General features: G+C 37.7%; 1 long non-coding RNA gene across 1 annotated transcript in view; it reads left to right on the top strand.

Moving 5' to 3' along the window:
* Positions 1-2,409, top strand: part of LOC116217544 — a 9,384-nt gene extending 6,975 nt beyond the window's left edge. Inside the window, exon 2 of the long non-coding RNA XR_004162212.1 lies at positions 687-2,409. This is a non-coding gene — a long non-coding RNA (uncharacterized LOC116217544). The remainder of the gene's footprint in view (positions 1-686) is intronic.
* The last annotated feature ends 6,608 nt before the right edge of the window (positions 2,410-9,017 follow it).

Genomic DNA, 9,017 nt, shown 5'->3' with positions numbered 1-9,017 from the left:
ATTTGGCAGTGAGAATATGCTGTTTTTAAATGATGAGAAAAAAAAATAAAATCTTTGAAGCAAGGGCAATGTAGAAGACTGCTGCAGCAGCATTAACTTCAATATTAATCTTGTCTGCCTGACAAAAGTCCATTAGGTTATATGTTAAAGCTAGACTGCAGAGCAGTGAAGGAACAGAGAGGCAATGGCAGGAGTGACCCAAGCAGCAGCTGGCCCTGGCTGTGCCCAGGCCTCTGCAGAAGCCATCAAATGCCAGTCTACATAATGCCAGGTGAGCACAAGGGCAGGAGAAAGTGGCAGGGTTACCCTGCAGTGAGGGCTGGGAAGATGGACATGCCCAGTCTGGGGCCCCTTCTAGGACTATCAACTCAGTGCCAAGCTGTGAAAGCCAGTGGGTTAAGTCAGTGCCTTTCAGAATGCAGGAAGACTGCCCAGGAGGACGGGACACAGGATGCTATGGAAGTACATTTTATGGTTGTGTGTGAGTGCTTATGGGACCAGTAGGGGCAGAACCAGAGGTGTGAAATGGGCTGGAATGAGGTGGTCTAAGGATAAGTATAAGTGGGAAAAAGTTGAGGGACCGTGGGTTGAAAGGGCTGGCTCTGTGTTGGTGGCAGGCAAGTTTGGACCCTGATTGAGTACTGCCTGTGTGTTGTACCCTGCCATCTTCTCACCTTCCCTTCCAGCCTGTTACCTGGTGAGGGCTCTGATCTGCGTGCACAGGCCCACGGTTGTGCTGCCCCAGGACCTGACCACAGTGCCTGTGACAGGCCGGACCACAGCAAGTGGATTCAAGAGCTGAAGACACAAAGTTTTTAAGATGTCCTCCTTATTTTTGTATTCAAAGAATGCAGCATCTGTCTTTCTTTTTTTTCCACAGAAATTAATCATAATGAAGGAAATGTGTACTCTTTGAGAATCAATCTGTGATATTTCCTCAACTGTGTCCTATGCCATAAGACCTTAATTGTACATGTATGTATGGAACACAGGAGATGAAAGATTTGCAGCTTGCATATTGACAAAAATGAGACAAATTGTGTTCTGTTCTGGCTAAGTCCTGTTTGCTGGCAGCGTGTATGTAGTATTTTAGTCTTACTGAAATAAATTTCTTAGAGATAAATGTATGTGATTTAAGAAGATTGGACCCTGTAATCAGGAAGACTACAATAGTAGAAAAAGCCGTGCAACTCTTGTATGTCTTCTGTATTATTAAAAAAATCTCCATGAAAACTTTTCTACTGCCTGAGATGTGGTATTTTCCCTCTGTAACCCTATGAAAATGAGAAATGATCTATGTAATTTTCTTAACTTTGTATTTTATAAGTTAAATTCCTTTCTTTACCCTGAAACCACTTATGTCTTCATGTGTATAACAAAATGATGATAAAAGAAGTGGAACTGGTAGTTTGAACTTCTTTGAAATGAATTCCAGAAATTTTATGGGTTTTATGCATACTTCTAGTATATACTGACTGATAACCTGTTTTCATTCCACGATTGTATTTATCTCCAAAATTACATACTCATGTTCTGAAACTATCCCTTTTGGTGTTGGAATTATTATCATATACTCTAAATATGATTACTTTGTAATGGTGAGTCGTTAAGGTGATCGTTCTTTGAAATATAAAGATGAATATAAAACAAATGTACTAGCATACTGGGAAAACTGTTGTAGTGTTCTGTAGAGCTTATAGTATCCTGAGTGTTTTATGTCTACACTGTCGTAACTACAGCACCTAATTTTGGAGAACTTCTTTATCAAATGATTCTTTCACTTTTCACTGTTTAGCCTGTTCTACATGAGGGAGAAGTAGGAGTTCAGTGTTTCTTGTAGGGTTTCATTTTGAATGTCCATGGAGTTTGTTTGTGCTATCATTTACCAGCCTGCTCCTCTTCGCTTTCCAAGTTGCCTTATTGATGGTTTTGTGATCTGAATGGGAGTTAGTGATGAAGCCACACAGTTATTTTGCTTTTTTTCTCAGTCCTTTGGTTATTACCTCAGAACATAAGTAGTGTGGTACTTCTAACAGAAACATTAATTTATCATTCAGTTAGGTACCTCTGTTTCTGTTGTAGAATCATGTATTACCTCAAAGAGGTTGAAGGTGAGCTTTCTGTTCTTTTTTTAAAAACATTACAATTTTTTTCAATGCATTAAAATCTATATCAGAGAAAAGGGATTTCCATCGGGGGTGCTGTAAGCACCATGCTTGCAAATAAATTATATTCACTTTAGTGAAAGCTGCATAGTGTAAACTGAGAATGAATCTGATACGCATTTCTCAGAATGCAAATCTGTAAGTGATTTACAATGGAAAAGCGTGGAATCAGAAGGGTACTGTAATTCCAAACCAAAGCCAAACCTCCTAGATTGCTGTAAAAATAAAGCACCTCTACAAGATACCAGTATCTCTCTTCTTGAATTATTGAGTAAGTACAGTAGTTAATTTATCTGTCTGATGTATCTTTTACATTATAGTACGTAGGATGTCTTTCACCCCGTGCCCTTATGGACACCTGAAAGAAGCCTGAGTGCAGCGTTGAAAGTAAAGTCATTCATTCTCTTTAAATGTTTCAGCTACACAGAAATAATGCTGTGAGACTAGCGTAGGAGAACAATCAGATTTCTACTGTTATCATCACTGTATTACTTCCAGTTACTTTTAATTACTTTTTTAATTAAAAATTGAACATAACTTGAAGGCTTTGGAGGCTTTTGCTTCATCCGTAAGGTGTCCATGAAAAAAGGATTCTAGTTTGTTCCACAGTGCTGGACAGAATAAGTTTTCCATAGGGAAGCAGTGTTTAAATAGAGCCTTATCCTAAGAGAAGGAATGCAACAATGTGGAGTTTCCTTGAGGTTTCCGTAGAGTATCCTAACCTAATACTTGTGCTCATTTAGTGGTAAGTCATTCCTGCTTTTGCTACCTGGGAGCAGGTGCCTGCTGTACCGTTCCTGAGAGCAGTGGTGATAAAGTGGCTCCTGAATGCCAAGTCTCCCCTGGCTGGCAGCTTGCTGTTTCAGTCCTAATGGACATGAGGGTGTTTTAAAGCATGACCAGGGTAGGGCTTTTCGTAAAGTTCAGATTACTAGGTAATCCTATAAATGAATAAATCATGAATTCAGTTGCATAGGAAGATATATCAATACAGATTTTCAGAACTGCTAATAATATTTTTCTTTTTATTTGACTAACATCTTAACTGGCTCACCAAGGAAGGAGAAGGCTGATTCAGCTCCCTCTTCAGTCTGAAGATCGTCTACCATTCTCAAACCATTGTTTTAAGAATAGCAAGAGGGAGTCCAAATTGACTAAGCATGCTCTTGATTCTAAAACAAGGCACAGTATCATATGGTAGATACTAACCCGTGGATTGGCGGAAATCTCAGGGAGAGAATGTCTGGTTTCACATATGCTTATGTCAAAACATGTATCCTGGGAGGTAAGAGGTGTAAGGCCGCCACATTTCCGTTGGAAAAAGGAATTAAACCTGTTTCTCTGCTCCTGAGAAGGTAACTGCAAGCAATTTTGTATCTTTGTTGTGGAAAGTCTCAAGTTTGGTATGACACAAAACTTACTTATTTCATCAGCTTAAAATAACTGAAATTTTGATGCCATTTCTTGGTCGTGAAACCTAAAAAGCTTTCTTGAATCTGTACTCTTTCAAGGTATTAAGGACACAATGTGCTTCTTATTTTACTTGTTAGTTATAGTAGCCCAACAGTAATAGGAGTTAGCAAATAAAAATCATGAATGATAAATATTCTATTTGTTTTCCTGTAATTAAAGTGTGATATTGTAATTGGAAAATACATACCTGACATTCTTAGCTCTCATATAATCTTTTAGAAGTGTCCAAACTAATTACAGAGTGTTCTAGCTCTGCTGAGTTTTATTGAGGACACTGTGACTTTACAAGAATCAGTTATGATGATGGGTTGTGAATAGCAGTTCCGTGCATTTGGAATTGATTTTAGTTCTTGGCTTGGTCCCAGGGTGTCTTGCAGGGGACTCCTGCTTCAGTTCCCACTCTGTATAGTGAATTAGCTACTTAATTCACAGAAGCACTAGGAATAGAATTTGGTAATGCTTGCAAATTAGTCTCTTTAGGTAGAACTACAGCTGCTGAGATACTTGTATGAGAACAGAAGTACCCACTATTGTTATTGTTTATGCTTCATATGCTTCATCAGTGTTACTTAGAAGTGATTTTGTAACTCACCAGTATACACCTTTTTCTTAGCTTTATTCACTATTTCAGAGCTCTGTGATGTCTGTGCTTTACATTTCAAGTACGATTTAATATTGTTCTTCATGTTAGGATGAATATTGCTCTTTGTGTTAGAAGTAGGTTATGTCTTGTTTGTGCTTTTTTTGTAATGTCTGTGTGACATCAGACTATGAAGTGTAACTTAAAAGCTTTATGGATTTCAGGGAACAATTCAAAAATGAAACAGATATTAAATACAGTGTTGTTGCGTTTCCTAAACATAATATTTGCTATACTTTTATGCAAAATATAAGCCTGAAACCTGCTTTTGTATTTTGATGAGTAAATGGGAGTTTAATGTTTTTAACGTGTGCTTTATTATCATTGTTATTATTTTTTTCAGGAAGTTTGTTCACTTCTCAGTACGCTAGACTTACTCTTTGGTGACAGTGCACAATAGGTAGTCCTGGGTAACCTCCTTTAGTTAAGAGTTTATCTTTTAAAGTTACAAAGTTGTGGAATCACTGCAGTTACAGGGAACGGTTTTGCTATAGTAATTAAGTCGCAGATGGAGTTCATTGTTCAGATGTATTTGAGTGGCACATATTTAGTCGGTGTTGAACGTAGGCACCATCTGTCTTCAGCCTGCTTGAGAGTGTGGTCTTGGGAGAATTTCTTCTGATTAACACGAGGTAATTTTATTTTTACTACTTAGCAAGGCGTCTATCTCCCGCCCAAAGAAATTAAACAGAAGAAGAAGAAAAAATGAAACAAAATCTACACTGCTGAGTATGGCAGAAAAAGTGACGACATTGGGCAGTAAATTTTTGGAACATTTTTGTCTGTTGTATCTAATAAATTTGTAACAAAACCACAGTGAGAATCTTTTCTGTATTGGGCAGTGGGCTACACTTTTAGGAAACTTTGTGTAGTTTCTTAAGTTTATTTATTTAGGAGATTGTATGAATTTTGTCTACATAGGAGAACACTTTTAGATTTAAAGGTAACTAAAGTATAGACCTATGAAAAATCGATCTAATTGTTTACTTTGTTATTTTTTCCCAATAGGTAATTTATTTATCTTTGAACTTATTCCTTGTCAGATTTTTTTCCTAATCTCCCATATAATCAAAACTCAAATTTTATTTAACTATGAAATATAAAAATCCTTCTGTTCTTTATGTGCTTGCCTGGATATCCTTAAAATGTGATTTAAGTGGAAACAATGCAATCACATCCATTGGAGCTGACAGCCTGAAACAAAAGATTTAAGATAACCATGAAGTATTCGAGCTTTTCCTTTCAAGAAGATGCTGGATTAAATCTGAATTACAATGCTTTAAATTTCAGAAGTAACCATTTCATTTCTGATCAAAACAAACACAGATGCTGTAGGCAAAGGTTCAGGTGGTTGAGTTGTAGTTTCCCTATTTGAAATGCCATTGAGTTCATGGATTACAGGTTTAGAAGTAGGAGTAAGCTATCTGGGCTGGAAAGCCTGATCTGTTTTTTGAGGCATTCTGATTTTCTTCAACTCAAAGTATATTTTGTTCATGATTGTCGCAAGCTTTTCTCTGGTATGGAAATTAAAGCAGTTTCTGCTACTGAATAAAACAGATTTCAAAATGAGTTAAATTTAAAATAGTAACCTTTAGCTGAGGAAGCACATCCAGTCTGTACTATAAAAGTTAGGTGTCTTCTTGAAAATTGTATTGGTTTTTGCCCTGTAATAATTTGAGCTCATTGAGTCTGCTCACAGATATATTTCATTATTTAGATAATCTATGTTTTGTATTGTTTCATTCATTGATTTGTATTGCAATGAAGATTACCTGTGTCCTCTCCTCTACAAGTCCGGGAAACTTGCGGAAAGAAGGAAGGAATTGAGTAAGTTTAAAACAAACTTTGTAGAAGCTAAACATCTTTTCAGTGAATTCAGCTTACTGTTACACAAAGGATTTTATTTTTATTATCTCAGAAGCACCGTACATAAATCAGTATTTCATTCATTATGGTTATGGAAAAATAAGTGATTTCTGATTCTTAGATTTGATTGCAGTTACACCTGTTAGTTTTGAAAATAGTGTTGAGGTTGTTTTGAGCACCAATACAACCTGAACTTTTTTGATTAGTTTTATAAAAGTGATCTTTGTATTACTTGCAAAACAAGATTTGGTTTGTGAATAACTGACAGACATGCTTTATAGCTCTCCCCTTCTTAATACAAACAAAAGACAATAAGCTGTCAAATGTTAATTCCTTTTTTGGACATTCATATTTACTTCTGTACTAGTTTGTACAGCATTAGGATTGGCAAAACTGTAATTAGTAATACTGAGCACCACTCTGTATGCTACTTACATAGTTTCTGTGACCAGTTGTCTTTGAAACAAAGAAAAATTCGATAGAAAAGTAATCCTAATATACACTCCTGTACTTTCGGAGCAGTATCTTGGGAGGGCAGTTGTAGCTAATGCTTTACTTTATGCTGCGGAGGCACACAGATGCTACAGTGTAAATTGGTTGTCTGCATCATGTCAGCATTAGCTGCCAGAGCCCTACAGAAAGCTGTTAGATTTTCTGCTCAACATTGCCAATATCAGAGTAAAACAGAACAGTATTGGCTTGTATTCACTGAATGTTTGATACAGCCTGAATTAGCACTAACAAGGACACTTTTTTTCCCAGAAACATTACCGTGGTGATAAAATTATATCAAGCCTCTCTGAATAGCTTACTGAATAACTTGAGAACATATTCTTATTTTCAACTTAATTCAGAGTCTGACTTGATTCTCTTAAACCAAAACGGAGCCTGAAACTGGTAAATGATGCAGCTCTTGTCTGATGATTCGAGAAAAAAGAAAATTCAAAGAAGGAAAGCAAGAAACAGCATTGGAAACAATGGTATCTGTTTTTACTGGAGAATGACTATAGGCCAGGTTTTGTCTTCCCCTTTAAAAACCTCGCAGTCACTTTTTTGGGGCCAATATTAAAATCTGTTAAAACAGTTTGAAAACAAATGGAAGATTACACAACTGCTAACAGTATGTTTTTGGAAAGTTCTTTCACATGGCATATGTGTGGTAAAGAAAAAAGCGGGCTTTCTCTCTCACAATTAGAGAATCATAGAAGTTACCAAGGTTGGAAAAGACTTCTAAGATCTAGTCCAACCATCCACCTATCACCAATATTTCTCCACCAAACTATATCCCTTAGTACAACATCTAAACATTTCTTCAACACCTTTGTGACTCTACCACCTCTCTGGGCAGCCCATTCCAGTATCTGACCACTCTTGGAGAATAATTATTTCCTGACATCTAACCTGAATCTCCCCCGGTGCAACTTGAAGCCATTCCCTGTCATCCTATCACTAGTTACATGGGAGAAGAAGCTGATCCCCACCTCATCACAACCTCCGTTCAGGTAGTTGTAGAGAACTATAAATCTCCCCTGAACCTCCTCTTCATGTCTGTGGGATGATTACAGCGATCCCTTGTGCATCATACCTTGTGTGATTCTATTTATATATTTTGTACAGTTGCAGTACCAATAACTAAAGCTTTAATCTGTGAGTGAAATCCTGTGTAGATCTCCCTCACCTGTGCAGGTCAGATGTTTGTCTGCCTGCTACAGCTCACCTGATGCTGAGCTTATGTGCAGATCGTGGTGCAGCTCCGAAGAAGTGGCCATCAGCACTGTCTCTCAGGTAGCTTGTGCTGAGGAAGTGGCAACCAATGCATACAAAACTAGGCTGGTAGTTAAACTTCTAGATGGGCTTTATGGGGTCTACTGAAGGCAACAGAACTATGGAAATGGAGATTAAGTATAGCTGTGTTTCAAGAGTTAACTTTGATTTCATACACTATCTCTGGTGAATTCTGCAAGGAATTAATCAGGTGTACGCAATTGTTTTACTATTAGGAGCTTTCAATTTCTTTTATGTAGCTGCCTTCATCAGAGGAGTATCATTACTGCTAGAATTAAGTGATTGTTCCTGTTGTGTTGGAGAGGAAGGCGGTTTTGGAACTCAGTGTACTATGCCCCTAGCTGTGGCAAGGAAATTGCATGCATTGCCTTACTCAGTGCAGAGCAGTGACCCAGCTCATGTTTACTTTATATTTTCTTAGAATCACAGAATGATTGTCTTGGAAGGTCTCTGTAAGCCCACCCAGTTCCAACCTGCTGCTATAGGCAGGGTTTCCATCTGCCAGATCAGGCTGTCCGTGGCCATGTCCCACCTGGCTTGGAATGCCTCCAGGGATGGGGCACTCACAGCTTCTCTGGGCAGCTGTGCCAGGATTTCGCTACTGTCTGAGTAAAGAATTTCTTTCTAACTGGACTATTGCTTCTTTTAGTTCAAAGCGTTTCCCCATTGTCCTGTCATCATCAGGCTGTGCAAAAAGTTGATCTCCATCTTTTTTATAAGCTCCCTTCATTTTTTCAAACACCGTACAGATACAGCTTCAAAGATCTTTTAGTTCAAGTTTGGATACCTAACGTGTCCACGGTCTGAGTTTGGATTTTTTTATTAATTGGTTTTATTTAACATTTTTAAACAGGCAGGTTCAGAACCTAGGCCTTACTAAAACCTTCTGTTGTCTTTTTGTTCAATGGTGACATGCAATGGTTGCAGAATGCAGTAACGATTTGAAGAGAGGACTGTACAAAAGTACAGTACAAGTTATTCATTAAGCAAGATGAGACATCCAGTTGTTGCATGTTGGAAAACTGAAAAATCTCTGGCAACTGCACCAGGTAACAACTGAATGAAGAATGTAACAAATTTCCTTATTA

This window comes from Meleagris gallopavo, chromosome Z (genome assembly GCF_000146605.3).
Source record: "Meleagris gallopavo isolate NT-WF06-2002-E0010 breed Aviagen turkey brand Nicholas breeding stock chromosome Z, Turkey_5.1, whole genome shotgun sequence".
Taxonomy (NCBI): Eukaryota; Metazoa; Chordata; class Aves; order Galliformes; family Phasianidae; genus Meleagris; species Meleagris gallopavo.
The sequence above is the reverse complement of the archived record's forward strand: the minus strand, read 5'-3'. Positions and strand labels throughout refer to the sequence as shown.